Here is a 23,515-nt window from a genome sequence, read left to right on the forward strand (position 1 = left end):
GCCCCAGGTGTGTCATGTCAGATGGGAGGCTCTGGAGTCCCCGTGGGCCGTGTCTCCTTAGAGGCTAGTGACACATGTGCTGGCTGAGCCTGCACTTCCAGGTCCCGTTGGTGGGACTCCCCAGGCAGCAAGGCTGGCCTGCTGGACTCCTCCCTGGTCTACATCCAGCCCAGGGGTGTTGTGTATGTGTCCTACACCCCAGGCCCTGGCTGGCCCATGCCACGAGTTGGACCTCCCTGTGTGTACCCTAGGTGCCGACTAGAGTCCAGCCTTGAATCCCTGAACTCTGACATGTGCCTTTCCCAGCTGAGGTGGTTCCTACACGTCCATCAAAAACCAGTGTCCAAGCAGGGGAGAGCCCCATAGTGGCCACATATGTGCAAACCTTTCTCTGTTCCCACATGCCAGCCTCTGTCACACTGTGGCAACCAGCAGCAGACCACACAGATGGCTGAACTGGACCTCATGGCAGTGAGGACACAGGGCTGAGCAGCGCTCAGGGACTTAGGGAACTGTTTCTAAAACAAATGACTCCAGGAATCCAGGGACCTCACTACCTTGGTGGGATCATTCAGCCCTTGGAATACCTGATTCTGAAGCCCCACAGCCACCCAGAGCTCTGGGAATACAGCCTGGGGAAAGGACGGCAGAAAGCAGCTGTTGATCTGCGTGAGTTTCCTAAACCTGATTCATCTACAAGAAAAACAAACCCTAAATCAACATTTTGGTTTTGTTTTAGTATATTTTTTCCTGCTGCTCTTTATGAGAGTGAGATTAAAAAAATACAGTGAATGTTTAAATATTTTTTTAAAATTTTATTCTATTATTATAGAATTGTCATTAATCGCCATCAAAATACTCCCTCTTGTTTTGAACACACCTTGTCGGCCTTGCTACTCTCTGAAGCAGTTCTGGAAGTCCTTTTTTTGTGGGTGTCATTAGTTATGCTGTCTGGCTGCCTAGACGTCCTGAACTGATTGAAAATGTTTACCTTTCATGGTCATTTTGACTTTGGGGAAGAGCCAGAAACTGCACGACGCCAGATCCAGTGAACGAGGTGGAAGAGAACACACCTTAATGTTTTCACAGCCCGCCTTTCCCCGGCTGGCCCTTGGCAGCATTTTTTACCACACCTTGTAAACATGAAAGAGGATAAATGTATACTAACAAAAAAGAAAAAAAAATTTAAAAAGAAAGTGCCAAGAATAATGGGATAAATGTGTGTGTGAAATAAAGAGGAATATTTTGAGGAGGATTAAGGCAGTGTGTCTTTTACTGCAATATATTTTTAAAAATTTACCCAAAAGAGTTAAAGTCATCATAATAGGGGGATACATACATACCCATGTTTACAGCAGCACAGTTTAGCTAGATCTTGGAAAGAGCATAAATATTCATCAACAGATAAATGGGTAAAGAAAATACTGTAATTATACACAATGTTGTACTACTCTGCCATAAAGAAGGATACACTTGAGGTAGCCATAGGAAAATGGATGCTACTTGATAATATAATGTTAAGTAAAACAAGTCAAAATGTATCACATGGTTTCTTTTATATGAGGAACTCAATATATGTGTATGCGTATATATATATATATATATATATATATATATATATATATACGCACACACACATATGGAGAGAGAGAAAAGGGGAAAGAGACAGAGATGGGCAGAGAAATAAAAGACATAAAATAAATAAGAAGAAAAGTCAGATAAATAAGAAATATGGGGAAATTTCAAATAATTTCCAAAATGATTTATTCTGTTATTTCAAAAATATTTTAAGATATATGTTCATTTGATTCATTTATACTATTAGTTTCTCTTTGTTGAAAAGGAAGTTTGGTCCTTTTGTCTGTTTCTTCTCTCTAAGAGAGAATCTTTTTTGTCTGTGATTTGTACTCCAACATTTTGGCTATTCTTTCAAGATCTTTAAAATTCATCCTTACAACTCACTAGTCTCCCCCAGTTTTTTTTTTTAATTTAAACTTTCTCCATGTATTTCAATCATATTCCATATAATAACCTGCCAGTTTAGACCAAGGGAGAAAAAGAGACCTCTTCCAACTACTACCTGGCGTTTGTGATACACATTCCAGAGAATAATGCTAGAAAAAGTAGAAAAAGACTTTACATAAATATATATTCTATGAATACCTAAATTTAACCTACTAGGAAACACAAGACAATCAAAAGCACTCCGCTGTTACTCCCAGAGAGAATGATATCTAAATGTTATTCTGTTCACGTCTATACAATACAAAACTTTGAACTGTTTATAATACAACAAAAACACAATCACTCAAGAACATAGTTATCCTACTCTTTGAAGCTGTCCACAGTCAAGTGTTACACAGGCAGGAAGTAGAAATATGTGCTTTGATTTATTTAAACTAAATTAAATATAACTGGCAATCATATTTCCTCTCATTCAAGGGAAGTTACAAAAGGTACAGAAGATCAAAAATATCAAGTGACTTAGAAAGGATGACATTGGTCAATTTTTCCCTCTTTTTTTTTTTTTTGCAGTACTAGGGTTTAAACCCAGAGCTACATCCCCAGCCCTTTTTTGTTTTTTAATTTGAGACACATTCTTCCTAAGTTGCTAAGTTGCCTAGACTGATCTTGAACTTGTGATCCTCCTGCCTCAAGCTGTTTCTAAGCAAGAAAGAAAAGTAATTCTGGCCTTTCGCATGTATTTAAAGGCTTTGCATGCATTTGCCTGGAAGTAGTTAATACTGTCAAAAATAACTTGGAAAGAACTATGCTTCTTTCAGTTCAAAGAGGAAGTTGTTCAAATTAATGTGCCTCAACACTTTAGCACCAAGCTTTTTTTCTCCAAGTTTAAATCTGTACTTAGTCTGGCCCAGCCACACCCTTCCCCACTAATAGATGACTTGGCCATTTCAAACCTTGCCTGTGGAAAGTGGTGGAAATTGGTGCTAGAGGCCGCTCCCAAAGGCTGCAGGAAGTGGTGATGCAGCACTGGAAGCCCATCTCCATGGGCCACTCTGCGGGGGACACTGGGTGGCATTTGTTTCTGAGCAGCAGAGAGGCTGCAGAAATAAGGGAGAATAACCCAAGACCCAGGTACATCGGCCCTACTGAAATCCACCTCCCAGAGGAAGACCAGCCCAGCACATGCCAGGTTCAGGTAACCCAGAAGAGTGAGACCTGCACCTGGCCTCCAATCCACCTGACCAGGTGTGCTGCCTCAATACCCTCAGCCTCTCTGTCCACCTTGCCCACTGTTGGGAAAAGCAGGCACAAGGTAGAAACTCCCTGAAGCCCTCTGGAGTCTTTGCGTGGGATCTCTAGTACTGTGTCACCATCTGAAGCCTGCAGGCATGAGCTCTGGGTCCAACTGCAGAGAAAAGTGGGGAGGGCAGGGACTGGAATCCTAGGTCACAACTCACTATGTTGGGAACTGGGCCTCAGTTCACCCACCTGTAAAATAGTTTCCTCTTACGGGAGAAGCCATGTGATGTTGTGAAGCACACAGGGCAGACAGCATTTGCCACTTTTTTTTTTTTTTTTCGTTACCAGGGATTGAACTCACAACCTTGTGCTTGCCAGGCAGGCACTTATGCCACTGAGCTATATCCCCAGCCCCAGCATTTGCCACTTCAAAAGCACCCCTCACGGTGATGTTCCTTTAAAAGATTAAATGTGTGTTTTTACCGTGTTACAATTCTTGTGAATCTAAGTAAACTGATATTGTAATAAGGACTAATGTGACTACGCTTTGAGCTTTCTATTATAACAAGCTATAACTGAGCCATGTGGCTGACTGGTAGTCACCTTGACACCTGGCTGGCTGATGGCCACGTTGACAACTGTGCCTAGATCAGCAAATGAGGTGTCTGGTGTCTGGGATCGTTCCCTCCAAAACAGACATCTGGGAGCTGAGATAGCACACCTCCTGAGACTATAAATACCAGCCCCTCCAAGGCATCATTTGAGACGCGTCTCACTGTGTCATTTTTCACTTTGAAAAGGCATCGGCCACCAGCTGCCCTGGCTGAGTGAACAGTCCTTCACCTTCATTACTGGCAGGGCAATGGAATTCCAGACCTGTGTGAGTGCCACCTTAAAGAGACTGGCATCTCAGACCATTTGGAACATTTTTCCCATGGATGTAGTGTTTGATTCATGACTAGCATTTTGTAACCTATTTTTTGCCTATATTTCTATGTATTCCTTTTGCTTATTTCTGCTGATTCTACTTTTGTGCAATAAACTAATTGATCAGAAACTATCTCTGCCTCACTTGGCTTGTCACTGGGCTAAAGGATAAAAGGGCCTTCACACCTTGGAAGTAACAGAATTCCTGAGATTACATCGTCACTAGGTATTGGGGAACTGGACCACTTTGGGTGGTTCAGGGTGACAAAAATCCACTAATAAGAAAAACGATGTGGCCACTGCCATGACGCCTAGTTCTTTTCATAAGGGGCAGAGAGTGACAACAGGATGATGTGCAGCTCACATTTCTCCTTACCTCTTTACCTCCACACAATCCACTGATCCCATCTCCAGCCTGGCTTGACCTGTGCTTGGGAGCATCGCTTGACACATGGGCCAGTAGTGAGCAGAGTATGGCCATGCAGTATGGCTGCATGTATGGCCACCAGTGAGCAGAGATGAGGGTCCTATCTGGGACCCTCCTTCCTCCTGTCTCACTCCTCCTCCAGAGTTAGAATGCATCCTCACTGACTTTCTCCTCCATTTTCCCATTTCCCTGAAAACGTTCACAACTGCCATGACTTTCACTTCCACCTCTTAGTCAATAACCCCTAAAATCTGATCTCCGGGGCCAAGAAACTCTCCCTGAATTTCAGGCCCTCTATTCTACCAACAGGCTTTTAGATATCTCAAAAGAACTTTCAACTTAGAACAATCCATTCTCCACTAAGCTAGTTTTATACTTTGTCCAAAATCAATTAACCGCCCTTATGTGAAGTTGTGTGGCCTCTCTATTCAGTCCACTGGACTATGTGTCTATCCCCAGTACCACCTGGATGGGATGACTAAACCATCTAGATGACTGTCTGGGTAACTGTAGATTTGTTTTGAAATCAGAGAGTGTGTGTCCTTCAACCACATTCTTCTCCAAAGTTCTTTGATCTGCGCTAGTTTCTTGCCTTTTCCTTGTCTTTTCTCCTCCTTCCTTGATCCCTTTCTGCTTTCTGCCTGTCATGCCATGAGCTCTTTCTCCTCTGTGATAACCCACTGCCATGCAACCCTGCCTTGAAATAAATCAACTATGGACTGAAACTTCTATAGACTATGAGCCAAAACAAACCTCTTCTCTTTTAACTTGTGAGCATAACTCCCAGCAATGACAGAATAACTCAGACATTGGGCATGATGGTGCACACTAGTAATCTTACACGCAGGAAGCTGAAGCAAATAGATTATGAGTTCAAGGCCAGCCTGGGCTACAGAGTGGGTTCAAGGGAAGCCTAGATTATATAGTGAGACTATTTAGCCTCCTGTCTCCATTAAAAAAAAGCAGTGGAGATAGCTGATGATCATAGACTGGAACCTCCTAACTATGAGCCAAAATAAATCTTTTCTCTTGAAACCTATTATCCCAGGTATTTGTTATAGTAACAGAAAGTTAACTAATACAAGATCTCTAGACTTATTTAGAAGTCTTACATTTCTTTAAGTAGAGTTTCACAGTTTTTAGCATATAGCTTTGCACATATTTTGCAAGATTTATGCCTAAATAGTTCATTTTGGAGGTACGTTGTGGTTTGTGTCTAGATGTCCCCCAAAGCCTCATGCACTTTTAGATGGGGCTTATTTGGAGGTAGGTAAGTTTAGAGTTTGTGATTGATTCATGGTCCAATGCTGGTATTAAGGGTATGAGTGCTACACCTGTCCTAGGATGAGTAGCCCACATAAACTATACAGGACAAAAGAGGCTTATCCTCTTTCCTTTGCCTGTTGTTTTTGTTGTCTTCTGCTGCCATGGATGGTTGCCCCTCTGCCATGTGCCACCCTGCCTTGGATCCCCCAATTATGGACTGAAACCTCTACAAACTGTGAGCTAAACCTTTATAAGCTGTGAGCTAAATCAACCTTTCCCCCTTTAACTTTGGGTGTCAGGTATTTTGACTTAGCAATGGGAAAAAAATAACTAAGACAGGGTACTATTGTAAATGGGAATGTTTCTGATTTTAATTTCCAACAATGTGCTAGTAGATAGCTAAATGTACTTGTGACTTTTATTTTTTTTTCTATCATGCTTGTTTTATTTCCCATGGCCACATGTTACTTATGAGTTTCAGTGCAGATTTGTGCAGATTTCACTGGATTTTCTAAATAAAGTATAATGTCATCTGCAAATAAAAGTACATAGTTTTATTTCTTCTTCTCCAATCTGTGTGCCTTTTAATTTTCTTTCTTGCCTTGTGCACCGTTGGGATCTCAGTACAATGGTGAATAGGAGTGGTGACGCTGGACATCCGCCCCTTGTGCATTTCTCAGAGGAAAGGCACTCAGTCCTTCCCCAGTGAGCAGGTGGCTAGGTGTAGGCACTTTGCAGATCCTTTTATCAAGTTGCAGAAATAGATATTTAGAAGCAAGCCTCATAAGAATGACATCAAATTGTCCGTATGCGACAATCACATCGTAAAACACGTATCCACAGGAGAAAAGACTAAAAGAAAGTCTGCAGAAATGAAAGCAATTATGCAGACTGGGAAATGATGACATACTCTTATTGTTTACCCAAAGTGGTTATAATAAATCTTTACTAATTAAAACAAGTTCTAGAGAGGCCACCTCGTGCCAGCAGTCAGTACTATTCAAACTTAACAATCGTAATATGAGAGGAAGTGACCCCCTAGTTCCCACACGGATGAGAGCCAAGTCTTTCTTGGCAGACTTCCTGTGGACCTACCAGACTGGAGCCAGCAGAACCTGCACAGCCTGTGGCCTCCCAAGAATCTAGAAAGGATAGCAAATGCAATAGAAAGGAAGAGCTATCGAATTGCCCTCACAGCACAGCATGCATATTCTATTATTTAAATTTTTTCAGGGTACTTGGGCTCAAGCCCAGAATCTTGAACATGTTTAACATTTGCTGTACTACTGAGCAACACCCCCAGTCCATGCATGTTTTAAAATAAAAACCCACACTGCCATGGACGTGGATCTTTACACTTACACTTTACACTTACATGCCTATAAGCCCACTGTGAGGGCTCTTTGTATCATAGCACAAGACCACAAAGCTTCTCTGTGGACAAGGTGGTAGGAATAGCGATGGCTCTGAAGATGGAGACACCAGGAAATGTATCAGATTCACTTGGCACATGGTTTTTTTCTCTGCAATCTTGAAAGCATACACACCCCATGACCCCGGTCACCAAATAACTTATTACAGTGAAAAGGACAACACAGTGCATGAACTCAGGAACAGTCACAGTCAGGGACACCTGTGCCTCGTCTCGGGTGCTCCTGATTCCACCAGAACTTTTGCACAGACCCTACTGACTGCTGTCTCTGAAATTAGGTGTGAAAGAAAGGCCTAGAACAAGCAGCTCCAACTCCTGGCAATGCCTTCACAGAAAGTGTGAGCTGGAGGAGTCCCACAGCCTCTGTGAGCCTCACTTTCCTGTTCCCTAAGACGAAGGGACTGGATCGTGTGATATGACATCTAAGGACACCGCTCCTCCACAATATGTGCCTCTTCCACAGAGCTCTGCACCCTGCCCATCTGCAGCTTCATATGTATGTATGTTCTCATCTTCGTGGGCTTGTCTGACTCAGCCTCAGCTCCTGGCCACTGTCCCTTGTGCTGCCCAAGACGACTCAGCTGAGGGGTGTGGGCTGCAGTTTGCAAATTTCAGACATTCTTGTTTTCAATGATAGTAATGATGACAGTGATGAGACCAGCTAACAACAGCAATTGTTTTTATAGTATTCATGTTTGCCAGGCTCTCTTCCAAGTCTTTTACACATATTTGCTTATTTAAACTTCACAACCACACTAAGAATGATAACACTATCATTATCTCCATTTGGGAGGTGAGGAAACTCAGGTATAAGGAGCCTAAACTGCCCCAAGCTGAACAGCTAGCCACTGAGATCCATTTTAACACACACACGAGTTTAGATCAGAATGCTTCATTGTTGTTCACTGCGTCAGACTGTGGAAACCGCACACTACTGGTGGGAATGTAAGATAGTGCAGCCAATGGGAAGCAGTGTGATGCTTTCTTAGAAACTTAACCTATGACCCAGGAATTGTGCTACTAAGTGAACACCCAGAAGGCTTGAAAGCAAGAGTGGCACATGCCTATAATCCCAGAACTTTGGGAGGCAGAGGCAAGAGGATCATGAATTCAAGCCCAGCTTGGGCAACTTAGCAACTTAGACCCTGTCATGATCATAGATATTCACAATAGCCAAGAGGTAGAAGCAACACAAATGTCCATCCACAGATAAGTGGATAAACAATGTAATACATGCAATGAAATATTATTCAGTCTTCTAAAGGAATAAAGCCCTAACACATTACAAAACAGATTAACCTTGAAAGCATTGTGCTATGTGACATAATCCAGACTTGGAAAGACAAATATTGTCTACAGCCATGCCACCCTGAAAGCGCCGGATCTCGTCTGATCTCGGAAACTAAGCAAGGTCAGGTCTGATTAGTACTTGGATGGGAAAGACAAATCCACTTACATAAGGTACCAGAACAGCCCAATTCATAGAGACAGGAAGTAGATTTGGTTATTGCCAATTCTGGGTGGAGAGGGAACTGGAAATTTATGCTTAATGAGTACTGAGTTATGTTCATGGTGAGGAAAAAGGTCCACATTTGTATTCATAAACATATACAGTATTATGCACCCTTGATGTCCATGGAGGATTGGTCCTTGGTTCCAGGACCCTCTCTGCACAGATACCAAATTCATATCCCAAGTCTAAAATGGGACAGTATTTGCATATAACATAGGCGTATACTTTACTTCCCCTATACTTTAAATCATCTCTAGATTACTTATAATACCTAATACAATGTCAATGCTTTGTAAATAGTTGCCATACTCTATTGTTTGGGGAATAAAAACAAGGAGAAAAGTCTGCATGTTTCTGCATAGACCCAAATTTAAAAAACATTTTTGATCTGAAGTTGGTTGACTCTATGACTACCAAGCCCATAGGTAGAGAAGGTTATGTACATGTGCACATGGAGAGTGACTGCAGCTAGCTCTTTTCAGTAAGATCATCATGGTCTAAAGATGCAGAACGGTAGAATTCACCACTGAAACCATGTTTTCCTCATGGGAAAGTTTTAAAATGCAATTTCTTTATTTAGTACATGCGGAGCTACTTAGAATTTCTCTTACTTCTTGAGTCCATTCTGGTAATTTGGGTATTTCAGATAACTTATTGTACACAAGCTTTAAAATTTACTGGCATAAAGTTGTGCATAATGTTCCCATTGTTTTAATGTTTTAAATCTTGTGTCTTCTCTCTTTTTTCTTAATCTATCTAGAGGGTTATCAATCATATTGATTTTTCAGAACTGATTTCATTGACTTTTACTGTTGTTTGTTTCATATTTTATTGATTTAAATTCTTCATTGTTTTCTTCTATTTTAAGCTTAATTCTCCCCCTTTCTCTGTTTTAGTCTTTGTTTTTTTTTTTTAAAGATATGGTCTTGCTGTGTTGCCCAGCCTGATCTCAAATTTCTGGGCTCAAGTGTCCCTCCCACTTCAGCCTCCTAAATGCTGAGACTACGTGTGTGTGTGTCACTGCAACCAGCTTAATTTTTCTTTCTCCTTCTTTTTTCAACCAGCTTCTTAACCTGAAGGTTAGAATCACTGACATTCACAACTGTCTTAGTTACTTTCTCGTCACTGGGACGCAATACCCAGCACCCACAATTTAAAGGAGTGAAGGTTTATTTTGGCTCACATTTAATAGAAGTTTTACCTGGTAGTCAGGTAGTTCCCAGATAGGGCATAGCAGTCAGGCATGGCAGAGGAGAATCAGCTCATGGCATGCCAGGCAGGAAGCAGAGAGAGATCAAGAGAGGAGGGACCCTTCCAGGCCACGCCCCCAGTGACCTACCTCCTTCAGCAGGCTTCACCTCTTAACATCACATTTAGTAACAAACTCTTCGATGGTCTAACCCACTGATGAATATCACGCCCCACGATCCAGTCACCTCCCCAAAGCCCCACCTACGAGCACACGAGGCTTTGGAGGGACCCCTAGATTATAAATCATAACAACTTTTCCTCTTTTCCAATACAAACATTTGAAACATATTCATTTCCTCCTAAACACTGCTTTAGCTATGCTTCACAAATTTTATTATTTTCCCATCATTATTCAGTTCAATGTATCTTCTAATTTATTTTGTGACTTCTTTATCTTATGGGTTATAAGAAAATATTTTGTTTAATTTTCAAATATTTTGGGCCTTTTCCATTTATTTTTCTGTTGATTTCTGATTTAATCTTTGTTGTGGCCAGAAAATATGCTCTGTATGTTAATTAAATTATTTAATAGGGTTGTTCAGGGGTTCTGTACCCTTAAAGAGATCTTTTGCCCCCTTTTCCTATCATTTACTGACAGCAAACTGTTGAAATCTGTAATTGTGCCTGTATCTATTTATCTTTTTCGTTCCACCAGTTTTTGCTCCGTGTATGCTGAAGCTTTGTCCTGAGTGCATACATACTTAGGACACTTATGTCTTTTTGATGAGTCAATCGTCTTAATCAGTATGAACTCTCTAGTAATAATCCTTGATCTGAAGTCTACTTTGAGAAATGCCACTTTAAGGGTTGGGGATATAGCTTAGTGGTACAAGCACCTGCCTGGCAAGAGTAAGGTCCTGAGTTTGATTCCTGGTATCAAAAAAAAAAAGACAGAGAGAAATGCTATTTCATTGTTCATATAATTTCTATTAGGATGATCCATCTTACTCAACTCCTTTAGCTTTCTTTGACATTTTTTATTGTGGTAAAAAATACATAACACAAAAATGATCATTTTAACTATTCTTAAGAAATACAATTTTGTGGCATTGAGTATATTCATGTTGTTGTCCAGTCATCACCACCATCCATCCCCAGAACTTTTTCATTATCCCAACCTGAATCTCTGTACCCATTAAATAATACCCTCCCTTTCCCCTTCCCCATGGGCCATGTAACCACAGTTCTGCTTCCTGCTTCTGTACATTTGACTATTCAAGATATTTCATATAAGTGGAATCAGACAGTATTTTGGCCTAGGCGTCAGGCTTATTTCACTTAGCAGCCATGGTATAGCATCTCAGACTTTCCTTCCTTTTTAAGACTGAATAATACCCCATTGCAAGTATATACCTTGTTATACTCATCTATTCATCTGTCCGTGGACATTTAGGATATTTCTGTCTTTTGGCTATTGTGTACAATGCTTCTATGGACATTTGTGTACAAGTACCTATTTTGGGTCCCCATTTTCAGTTTTTTGGGGTTTGTGCCTTGGAGTAGAATTGCTTAGACATCTGGTAATTCTGTTTCACTTTTTGAGGAACTGTCAAACTGCTTTTCACAGTGGCTTCAAACTCTGTGGTGTTTTCCCTTTTTCTATTTCCTGTCACTGTTTTGAAACCAAGAGAAAGAGAGCATCCTCAATCTGATAACCATGCATTTATTATCAAAGTTGATGTCATATATTTATAAGGAAGGCTAGCCTGAGATCATGAATATTGATAATTTGAGGAAAATTAATGTCTGGCAGGACATTACATTCCTTCTAGCAAAGCACAAAGCTTCCAATTTCTCTATAGCCTCATTGCCAATTATTATTTTGTGTCTTCTAGGTTTTATTTTATAATAGACATTCTGAGCAGAATGAAGTGACTGCTCATCGTGTGTGTGTGTGTGTGTGTGTGTGTGTGTGTGTGTGTGCATGTGTGTGTTTTCAGTGCTCCAGGCTGAACCCAGGGACTCCCCCATGCTAGAGCTCTACCTCTGAGCTACCTCAGGCCTCATTGGGGTTTTGATGTGTATTTCCCCCAGCACTAAGGATATTGACTATCTTTTTACATACTGCTTGGCTCTTTCTACATCTTCTTTGGAGAAATATCTGTTCAAGTGTTTTGTCCATGTTTAAATTGGGCTGTTTGCCTTTTTGGTTTTTTTTTTAAGACAGGGTCTCACTATGTTGTTCAGACTGGCCTTGAAATCGCTATGTAGCGCAGAATGGACTTGAACTTGTGTCAATCCTCCTACGTCAACCTCCCTAGTGCTGCGGTTACAGGCAAGCACCACCATGCCTGGCTATTTGCTTTTTCATTGTTGAAAAAGTTCTGACTTTTAAAGACATGTTTTACCTTGATTTGTTTTGCAGAGACCTTTTAAATTTGAGCTTCAGAAGTAGAAAGAAAAAAATTAACACAGTTCATTCAAAGCTATGTATTTTTTCTAGTCTTTAATGATCCATAATCAATAATAAGAACAAGACTTGACATCCCATTTCAGTGACAATATATATAGATGATATAATTTAAATTTCTGTCCATAATCCATATAGTGTTCCATGGAAAACTTTGGTCAACAATTAGCAGTATAGCAGAAAGCAATGTGAAGATTGCTTTCATCTCAAAATGAAGATCCACCCAATTCTTTCAGTCCTGCTAGACATTAGCTTTCCTCAAATTATCAATATTCACGATCTCAGGCTAGCCTTCCTTATAAATATATGACATCAACTTTGATAATAAATGCATGGTTATCAGATTGAGGATGCTCTCTTCCTCTTGGTTTCAAAACAGTGACAGGAAACAGAAAAAGGGAAAACACCCCAGAGTTTGCAAGCTGGTGACCAAACCCCTGGCCAACACAGGAAGGAAATGACTTCAGGACACCTGTGCCTTGGTGGAGCTGGGTTGGTCTCATTTGGACATCAGGCAACCACAGGCAGTTACTGTGACCCTGCACAGAGCACTGTCCCCACTGAAGCCTGGCAGAATGTGGGCCTTAGCAGCTCATCTCCTCCTCTGCCTTTCCTTCTAGAAGTTTCTTTCTGGATACTGACTGAAGTGTTTATAGACAGTATGATATGATGTCAGGGGTAGGGTAGAAGCTGGGGAAAATAAAATGGTATTGAAGGAACTGGGGATTCACTGGAGTCGGGAGCTAGGTCATGAGAGGTACCATTATACTATTTTATTTGTGTATACATTTGTATTTTTCCATAATGAAGTTGTTTTTAAAAGGAAGACAGGGGAGTTGAGTGTAGCTCAGTGGTATAGCTCTTGCTTAGCAAATATGAGGCCATGTTTGATCTCTAGCACTACACAAAGACTCATCCCTTTTTCCCCTTGGTATTTTTAAAACATCAAATCAATCTCTCCTCTGCTCTCCTCCCCTCCCCACTTTCTTCTCCCTCTCCTTTTCCCCCTCCCCTCCCCCTCCTCATTTGTTGAGTTTTTGGTGCAGGGGATAGAACACAAGGCTTTGCACATTGCTTCTAAAGAAAGTAGGAGAGTGCTCAGCTTGTAAGAAAGAGCACAACCCAACTAGAGCTGAACTAAGCAAGAAAGGTCTTATAAATGAACTCTGTGTTGTTTGTCCATTTAAGGTGCATTTATTGAGAAACTACTCTGTTCCAGGACAGTGGGCCCTCTTCTGCCACAAAGAAGCAGCAGAAGGCAGGTGTCCTGTTGCAGTGGGGGTAGATAGGAAATCACAGGCAAAGTAGAGGCAGAAGGCAGCAGGGCTGAGGGCCCAGGCTTCACAGGTCCACAATGTGAGTGACTTCCCAGGGCCTCAAAGCATGGAGGCTGGGCGATTCCTCTGCATCTTGGAACTGATGTGGAAACACTGTTTGCATGACATGTCAACAGCCTCTTTTCCTTTAGTGGCCACCTGAGGGACAGCAGAGGCAAGGCTTGCAATACTCACATGGAGGTAGTCTGAGATGCTTCCAGTGACATCCCAGGACAAGCCCCTTCTGGCCCACAGTGCCTGTCATATCATTCAAAGCTGTCACAAAATCAGAGACCGGTGGTGGCCATAGCTAATCAAGAGACCCTGAGAGAGTCACCACACACCTCGAGAACCCTGCAGAGGATGCTATTTACTGTGTCTTGCATCTTAAGGAGTCAAGGGCAGAGTTGTTAAGATGCTTCAAAGGAAAACAAGCAAAGCCTGATCACAGGTGACACAGGGCTCTGAGAGTGACTTGAAAGAAAGGGAATTTCTCACACTGGTTTCACAAATTGGAGGCAGTCTCAGATTCTTAATCAACTGATAAAATTAATTGATGTTAAAAATCAATCTCATAGAAAGAATTGTGACAACTCAATAAAAAAGCAAACCACAAGAGAAGCTAATTTTATCTTGATGATTGCCTGTAGCTACTAAACATTAAAAAGATGCTTAAACTTGCAGGCCATCAATGGAATATACATTAAATTACCAATAAGGCAACTTTTTCACCCCACAGAGTAAGAGAAAATTAATCTAGGGCCAGTGGAAGCGTGGGGAAATAGGCATCCTCAGACAATTGGGCAACATGTTAAAACTCTGAAATGTGTATTTCCTTTGGCCCAGCTAATTCCTGCTGAAGAAATCCAGCCTGCAAAATTTACTCATGAATTTATACAAAGCAATGGACACTCTCAAAGATAATCACCGTAGCACTGTATTTTTTCTTTTTATTGTGGTACTACGAGTAAACCCAGGACCTTTGCACTGAGCTACATCTCCAGCCATTTTAAATTTTTTATTTTGAGTCAGGGTCTCAGTAACTCACAAGTTTGCCCAAGCTGATTGGAACTTGCAATCCTCCTGCCTCCAACCTTCCAAGTGCTGAAGTTACAGGGATGTGCCGCCACACCAACAATCTAGATGTCTTTCTTTTTTTTGTCTTTTTATTTTGTTTTGTTTTTGTTTTTGTTTTGGAACCTGGAATCGAACTCAGGACCTTGCACTTACCAAGCAGGCACTTGTGCCGCTGAGCTATATCCCCAGTGAGCTAGATGTCTTTCAACAGAGAATGATTAAACAATTATTTATCCATGCAATATGAAGAAAAGTGGAAGGGATATGTTAATAGGTATATTATCCTGGAGAATAGAACTTTAAAAGAAGACTTACATTATAACTTTGCATTATGGTTATAATCAGTAAAAACCTCTGCAAGTGAAACAAGTCCCTGGGGTGATGGTATAATCCCATTTATGTAAAATATAGAACAAGTTATATGCATATGTATGTAAAACCGTATAGGAAAAGGGTTTGTATCTGTATGTATTTCCTATACTTTAAAATTTTTTGCAATGATCAGGCCTAAATATAACTTGTAATTTTGTTTATTTGTTTATCTATTTATTTATTTTTTGGATGCTGGGGATTGAACCCAGCCCTCAGGCCTGCTAGGCAAGTGCTCTACACTGAGCTAAACCTCCAGTCCTAGATTATTTAATTTAAAAAATAACCACTCAAGCTAGGGTTCCGTGTGCTGCAACCATCCTGCACTGTCCTGCCGGCTTATATGTCTCCCTGAGCTAGATCCTCCATCCTCTTGTCAGCTACATGTGAAAGTCCTCAGACTTGTTTCCCAGAGCTAGATGCCTTCTCTGAGCTCCAAATTTACAAACCAAGTGCCTTCACAGTATCTCCCTCCAGCTCCACCCAAGTCACATGCAGGACTTTATCTCCATACCAGGTCCTCTGTCTTAGCATTCACTCTGAACAGATGACCCCACTGCCATCTATGCTGATGCCCCCTGTCTCCCTGACCCTAATCCAGACCATCACCACATCCTCCATCTATCTCAAACACACCTTTGTTACTGCCTCTGCTATCACTGCATGGAGTCTCAGTCTTGGGGAGCTGCTGTCTCTTACTGGGACACCAACCCATGTATACCATGCACCTTCTACACATAGTTGCCTAGTAGCATGAGATCAGGAAAGTGGTCTGCAAGTTACTCCTTGCTTAGACCTTTAAATGCCTGCCCACTGTACTCAGGATCCAGACTAAGTCCCGAACAAGACCTGGAAACAACTCCAGCCACCTTCCCTTTCTGTGCCCTCTATCTCCCTGGCCCTCAGAACAAGTTCTGTTGGCTGGGACTCTCCGTCCCTGCCCTATGTTGCCCAGTTAATTCATAGTCATGTCTTATGTCATTTCTCAACTCTCAGAAATCAGTTTCTGTGGTTTATAAGTTACTGCCTTAGTGCCCCCATGACCTGTGTGCTAAAGGCCTGCTCCTCAGATCAGTGCTACTGGGAGGTGGTAGAGGCTTTGGGGAGGACCCTTGTGGGAGATCTTTAGGTCACTGGGGCATGCCCATAAAGGGGATTGTGGGACCACAGTCCCTTTCTTTCTTTCTCTTCCCAATCATAAGATGAACACTTTTGCTTCAGCACACACTCCTACCATGATGTGTCATCACAGGCTCAAAAGCAACAAGGTCAACTGATTATGGACTGAAATCTTTAAGACCATGAGCTAAATTTAATACCCCACCCCATCTGCTGGGGATTGAACCAAAGGCCTTCACGTGTAGCTTTAGCCTGGCCTTTTCTCATTTTTATTTTTTATTTTTGAGACAAGGTCTCACTGAGTCACTAAGTTGTTCAGGCTGGGCTTGAATTTGCAATCCTCCTACATGAACCTTCTAGAGTTCTGGGATTATAGGCACGTGCCACCATCACCAGTTACACATTTCCTCTACAGAAGTTATCCTAAGTATCTGTTATAGTAACAAATCAGACGGACATAACTACCTAGTCACAGGTCTTTTGTTACAGCAGCACAGATGGACTAAGACAAATACTACACGGGGCTGGGGATTTAGCTCAGCACAAAATCGCCTGCCTGGCAAGCGCAAGGTCGTGAGTTCGGTTCCCGGTACCGGAGAAAAACCAAAAACCAAAAAAAAATACTACACATATTCATAGAAACTTTTAATCTAGGAAGTGTTTTCTCCACACACAAAAGTATAGAGAAGAGACTGATGAACTGCCACCACTCAGTTTCCATAACTATCAACATTCTGCTGTTTTACCAATCCACCCCTCAGCCCACTTTTTCCTTGTCCTTTTTCTTGTTTTATTCATAAACTATTCAGTATAGCAGTAGATAAGCTTTTACCACACAAATGCATTTACAGGGAGAATTCTGTGTATGTGTCTGAGGCCACCAGGTCCCTTTGACACAAGCAATTAGAAATCATTCTCTGTGTAGCATGGGTGCTGTGTGGAGCTGTGTACTTTCCCATACTCTCTTTCTCAGGCCGTGATGCTGAAGCCCAATGGAATGGCAATGTGGCGGAACTGCCTCATACCTCAGGTGGTAAAGTTATTTGGCCACGAGCCAACTCTCTTCCAACATGTGTCACACCCTTCCCGCCCTGAGCAAACACAAAGAGGTGCATCCCGTGGAGTCCCCCACTTGGCTGAACCACACACCTAGTAACCTCCTTGGAAGCTTCCTTCATGGGTATTTTTCTCTCCTATACAAAGTGCCCCTGCCGCATAAACCAAGATGACAAAAACAGGAAAGCTAGTTGTGCGGGGACTGACGCACAAAGCCCTGCATGGTCAGAGGACCTGAATTCGTGACTCCTACCTGAAGGAAAGCACGGACGGCATTCTTCCTGTGTCCACCTCAAAGTGAAGAAATACAGTGCGGGGAGTAAAGCACATTTATAAATAACAACTCCTAGCACTTGCTGATCATAAAATGCAAAAGGACAAATATGTTTCTCCTGAACAGCGTCACAAATCATTTCACAGCTGTTATTTTTGGCAGCCACTGCTGTGGCTGCCTCATGGTATGTCAGCGTCACCTCAGGCAAAACTCCAACAAGCAGAGGCACAACGTCAGCTGAAGGAAACTAAGTTTAAGGAATGAGTTCTGTTTTTAATAGTCAATATTTTAAAAGTTGCTGAAAAGTTTTTTTAAACCTCAACAATCGGGGCTGGGGATGTAGCTCAGTGTCACCTGCCTGGCAAGTACAAGGTTGTGAGTTCAAGTTCTGGTACCAAAAAAAAAAAAAAGCTCAAGAATAAATCCAGAAATGTATTATAGCCAATGCCTCAACTGCTTATCAAGCCAGATTACATGACCATTTCCAGCTGCCTCATTCCACCAAATCTAGTGCAGAGAAAATCAAGGATGGCAGAGTCAGTCCTTCTTCTGCACAGGAGGCTACAGACTTCATCACCCACACTCAACCAGCTCCCTCGCCAGCCCTCCTTCTTCCTCATCCCCTCCTCCAAGGGTGCCTCAGACTCTGCCAAATTGGCCAGCTGAGCTCCATCTCTACCACATTCAGGCTGAGACTCCCGGAAACCAGAGCCCCAAGGAGAAGGTGCTCAGTAAGACAGGCAAGCAAGGCAGATGGGCCTCTGCCTGCCCAGGAGAAGCCAGAGTCTGAGAAACCCAAAGGAGCTACCATACCCTACTTTCCAGAAACAAACAAAACTGAATTTAGAAAAGTTATCCTCTGTGTACATGTCAGGTCCTTCTTTACCTGAAGTGAGGGCCATCCTCTGAACTATGCTCAGGTGCCCACATTGCGATGCCACCTCCACCAGCTACTATGCTACCTTCCGAAGGGCGAAGCCAACACCGATTACTCCCGCTGCTCAAGCAGTGCAAAGCAGCACAATTTGTGTTCCCTCAAACCTCCAGCAGATGTGTGTTTAGGGCAAATGGACGAGAAAAGCTGCCTTTTTTTGAACTTGAACAAGAAGGGTAATAAGGGCTGGGGATGTAGCTCAGTGGCACAAGCGCCTGCCTGGCAAGCACAGGGTCCTGAGTTTGATTCCCAGTACCAAAAAAAAAAAAAAAAAAGAAGGGTAATAAAAGGTGCCCAAAGACACAGTCCAGACAAAGTCTTAAAGACAAATAAAATAAATGGCAATGCCTAGCCTTCAAGAGCTAAGGCTCCGGATCTGATTAGTAAATTCAAAACCTCCATCTGCCTCTCACTGAATGAATGGCCTTGGACAAGTTTATTCCATCGTACTCCACCTTACCCCAAAGTTATTCCAACTTTACTTTATCCCAACCTGCCCTCATCTTACTCTACCTTGCCTCAACCTTACTCCAACCTCACCCCACCCTACCCCAAACTTCCTCCGCTTTGATCCACCTATATCTAAACTTACCCAAACTGACTGTTGGTAAAAGAGAGGCGATCACGATCACACCTAACTCATGGGAAGTTGTGAGAAATAAATAAAAAAACACATGCAGAGCACTGTGGTTACTAAGCATTCTGTAGATATTAACAGTATTTTTTATTAGCCTGTGAAGATTTTAAAGTTGGTTAAAAATTGTGAATAAAAACTCCAGGCTTATTTGTAAATAAACTCAGAGCAAAGGATTATTTATTTACTTCATTAAAAATATAAATTTGCATATTACTTTGATCTGACTGCAGCTATGAAATACTTGTGAGCCACAGCTCAGTGAAAGAAAAAAGTCTTTAGGTAACAGTGTGGCCTCTGGCAAGGCATCTGATTCCACCAGTTCCTATTCTTTTCTCCTTTTCTTTTCCTTTCTTTCTTTTTTCTTCTTTTTTTTTTTAAGATAAGATCTCACTATGTTACCCAAGTTGCTCTCAAACTCATGGGCTCAAGTGATTGTCCTGCCTCAGCTTCCCAAGTAGCTGGGATCAAGCCCCATTCTTCACAACTACAAAACAATTAACCTATTCTGAAGAGTAGAGACTTTATGTTTATTAAGACATAATAAAAATTGCTGTTCCACACTTACCAACCCAACAAATACACATTCCTTCAACCATATTTATTTTGTGTTTTGAGCATCAATACCCAGAAGAGAGGGCTGGAGGTGAGCAGGACAATTCCAGCCCTGGTGGTCCTGTGAGACCCAGGGTGGAGGATCCTGGGGGCTGGACTCATGTGGGCAGCTTGCTCTCCACCTTGTCTGAAAACACACAGATGAGGCCTGGAAGCCATGGGACTGGCACAAGAGTTTGGAGTGCCCGAACTGTCATTTAAACATGCTTAGCCAAGGACATTCAAACAGAAGCACCCATGGGGCCAGGTGCAGCTCAGCGGTAAAGCACTTGCCTAACACATGCATGTGGGAGACCCTGGGTTCAATTCCTGGCATTTAAAAGGGCGTGCAAACAACCATCCCGTGTCTTGTCTTGCTGTTGGGGGGTGCATGTTCACTTGCTGCTCACTTTCCCATTTTCCATGTGTATTGTTATGGATGCTAGCCAGATTTCTAATTATGTGCCTTATTTTTAGCTCAACCCGCATTTTTCATGTATTCCATGCTGCTGCAGTCAGCTGTCTCCAGCTGTATCCCCACATCTACAACACTGGCAGGTGCTCAGTGAACTATTTGTCAGACAAATCACCCCCAACATTACACAACAGACCCCATCACTCCAATTTTTCATATGGGCCAAGATCACTAAGCCTCAATGAGTGACCCCAAGACCACTGGTCTAGCTACTGCCGTCCAATTAGGCATCTCCACTAGGTGTCCCAGTGGCCCACTGTGCCGGATGGAGTTCACATCCTCCCCCTGCCCCCCAGCCCTCACATCAGTCCCCTTCCTGAACTCCCTATGACCTTCCTGCTCCCACTACCCCTGCCACATTCAGCCCCCACCCCTCTCATCAATATTCCTACCACCACCTCTTCCTGTGAGCTTCTCTCCTTTACAGCTGTCTTCCGCAATCCGCAATGCACCAGGATAAGCCATCCAGACCCAAGTTTGAAGCAGACTTCTCTGCTAGCGATAGCTCCCTATTCCCTTAGAGACTGAAACTCAAACTTCCCAATTTCCACACCAGGGAGTACATCACAAATTCCCTGGGACTGCAGGGGCCCTCGCCCATACTACCCGGGAGCTCCCATTTCCCAGAGCCCCAGATCCTCTAGGAAGCCCTCCCTGCCTCCACCCTAGCTCTACCCTAAGTAGGGACGCATAAATCTCTCCACCACAAGGATATAACCACCTAGCATGTGTCCACTTGGCCCATTCAACTACAAACACCTCAAGGACAGAGACTAGCCCTTTTTTTTTTTTTTAAATCTTTGGGAGCTGAGTGCCTGTGCAAAGTTTGCACTTGGTAGACACTTAAATGCCCTCATGATTACCAAGGATGTCCAAACAAACATAGGCAGACCTCTGCCTCCCTAGGCAGCATGTGGTGGTGACCAAGGGTCCAGTTTTCCAAACATGGTGGTCATCCCACATTCCACTTTCCTGAAGCCACAGAAGCTTGATGGTCTCTAACTCTGAAATTGCATTTCCTTCTCCATCCCTACTCCACTCACAGGCTCAGGCTCTCATCCTCCAGGGAGGATGAGATGAACTTCCTTCCTCCGATGTTCCCTTTGTGCAGTTAGGATTCCTGTCTGGTTCCAGCCAGAGTGACCTAATTAAAACACAAATCACCAGTCAGTTCCACGCCTAGAGAAGAGCATTTCATTATGCAGGTGAAAGGGGTTTTCAAAGCCCTCTATGCTCTTTTGCTGCCTCCCCCTCCGAGCCACCTCTTGCCTCCCCATACTCTCCACACAGGTCTAGCGGCCGTGCCTAGATCACTGCAGGCATCTCCTTTTCTCAGGCACCTCTTTTCTCAGGAGCACCCCACTCCCACCTCATCCTTCTGAATCCAGTTCAGAGGTCATCTCCTCAGCCAGGACCTGCGCCGAGCGCCCCCTCCTCCCTCGCAGAACTCACCCCTCGCTTCCCCTGGGTCCCCTACTGCTCTCTCGGCACCTGGTCACAACTCTCCCCAGCCTTCCTGGCGCTGGACTGCAGCCCCCATCTCGAGCGCGTGCTGCGAGTCACGAGGGCAGCATTTCGTTTCCTTTCATTAAATAATTGGCAGTGATCAACACTGTGCGCCCTCTCTGTTTCACAGTGGGAATAAAGAGCTCCAGGAGTGTGACGTGCCTGGCCCAAAGCCACACTGGACCTAGACCTTCCGATTAGAAATCTTAGTTATCCACGGTACTGAGTGCGTGGATGAGCACTAAGGAACTTGGGATGGGGCGGGGAGTAGTTTCGAAGCTCCACTGCTGCTGTTTCCGCCGTCCAACTCCTGTGTATTCAGTCCCAGACCACATTAGAACTATTTTCTTCCTTCCTTCGCAGCTGATGTGGAAGCTTGGGGGAAAGTTGCGGTTTAGGCTTTTTTTTTCCACCCCCGCAAGTGCAAGAAGAGGACCTGAGGAGCTGCTCCCGTAGCCAGCCACACGGCTGACTGCCCCTTGACCGCTCTTGCGACTCCTGGGTCCTGCAGCTGCGCCTTGGGAGCAGGTCCCGGTCGGGTCAGGCAAGTGGCAGGGTAGCTGGAGAGGAAAAAAGGAACGGTCCTACATTCCGCCCTTGTGGCTGTGCGCGCCCTTGGGTGCATGGGCAGGGGGCTGTGTCCCCCTTTCTACACCCCAGTGCGTGGCAGCTGTATTCCCTGTAGAAGGGGAAGTCGGGTGCCACGGGGTCAGAATGTGTGAGCTCGCACTCCGCCACCACCTTCGCCAAATGTGTGCTGGGGAGGAGGGTTCGTAGGCAGCCAGCACGCCCAGGTCTGTGTCTTCTCACGCCCTTTCCCTTCGTTGGCCTTGTTTCGTTTCAACAGAACACGCAGCCGAACGCATTCCCTTTGTGCAGCTAACCGCTGTGAATCCAGTTTTCTTTGCGGTTCCGGTGCCGGGGAGGTGTGGACTCCACCCAGAATCAGCTCGGTGAGCTTGGGTATTTGCCTCTTTTGTGTTCAGTTTCCTCAGCTGGGAAAGTTTAACGATCCTACTTTACAAGCTGAGCTGTTGTGAAGAGTGAGTAAGCTGATAACAGTAGAGAGGAAGACGCACTGCAGCAAGCACCATATGAGTGGTTTCGGTGTTATTATTACTGTTTTTATTAGAACTGTGTGTAATGGAGTGCTTAATGGGCCTTTTCCTGTTACCCTGGAATTTATGAGTCAGGATACAAAGGATGAGGACCAACAGGCATTTAGCCTCTCACTGTAAAGAGAATCCTTAATATAGAAGCAGCCAGAGCTCACTGTAGGGCTGCAGAGCCAGCCCCTCCACCCCATTTCTACCACTCTACCCTAGACTTACATAGTTGGACAACTGGGCACAGGTGAGGCAGAGGAAGTGCTATAGGAGTTTCCCTCAGCAACCTATGGGGATGAACTGGAGAGGGTGCCTTGGTGTTACAACAGAGTAGTTCTATGAGAATTACTGTAATTTTTTTTTTCAATATTGGGGATTGAACCTAAGGCCTTGGCACTGAACTATATCCCCTTTTTTCTTTTGAGACAGAGTCTTACTAAGTTACTAACCTGGGCTCAAACTTGTAATCCTCCTGCCTCATCCAGAGTTCTGGGACTACAGGCATGCACTACCATGTGCCCATCTTCATAATGCTCTTTAGATGCCTATAAAAGAGAAGCTGTCCTCTTATTCCTTGGTTAGACATCTGCTCAGACAGTATGAACTTGCTAGCTGGCCCCTATTT

General features: G+C 43.4%; 1 long non-coding RNA gene across 2 annotated transcripts in view; it reads left to right on the forward strand.

The window, feature by feature from the left end:
• Positions 1 to 22,587: 22,587 nt before the first annotated feature.
• Positions 22,588 to 23,515, forward strand: part of LOC106149319 — a 35,075-nt gene continuing 34,147 nt past the window's right edge. For both annotated transcript variants that reach the window (XR_001235418.1, XR_001235419.1), the window contains exon 1: positions 22,588 to 22,737. This is a non-coding gene — a long non-coding RNA (uncharacterized LOC106149319). The remainder of the gene's footprint in view (positions 22,738 to 23,515) is intronic.

Source organism: Chinchilla lanigera, unplaced genomic scaffold, assembly GCF_000276665.1.
Source record: "Chinchilla lanigera isolate Chin_1 unplaced genomic scaffold, ChiLan1.0 scaffold00041, whole genome shotgun sequence".
Classification (NCBI taxonomy): Eukaryota; Metazoa; Chordata; class Mammalia; order Rodentia; family Chinchillidae; genus Chinchilla; species Chinchilla lanigera.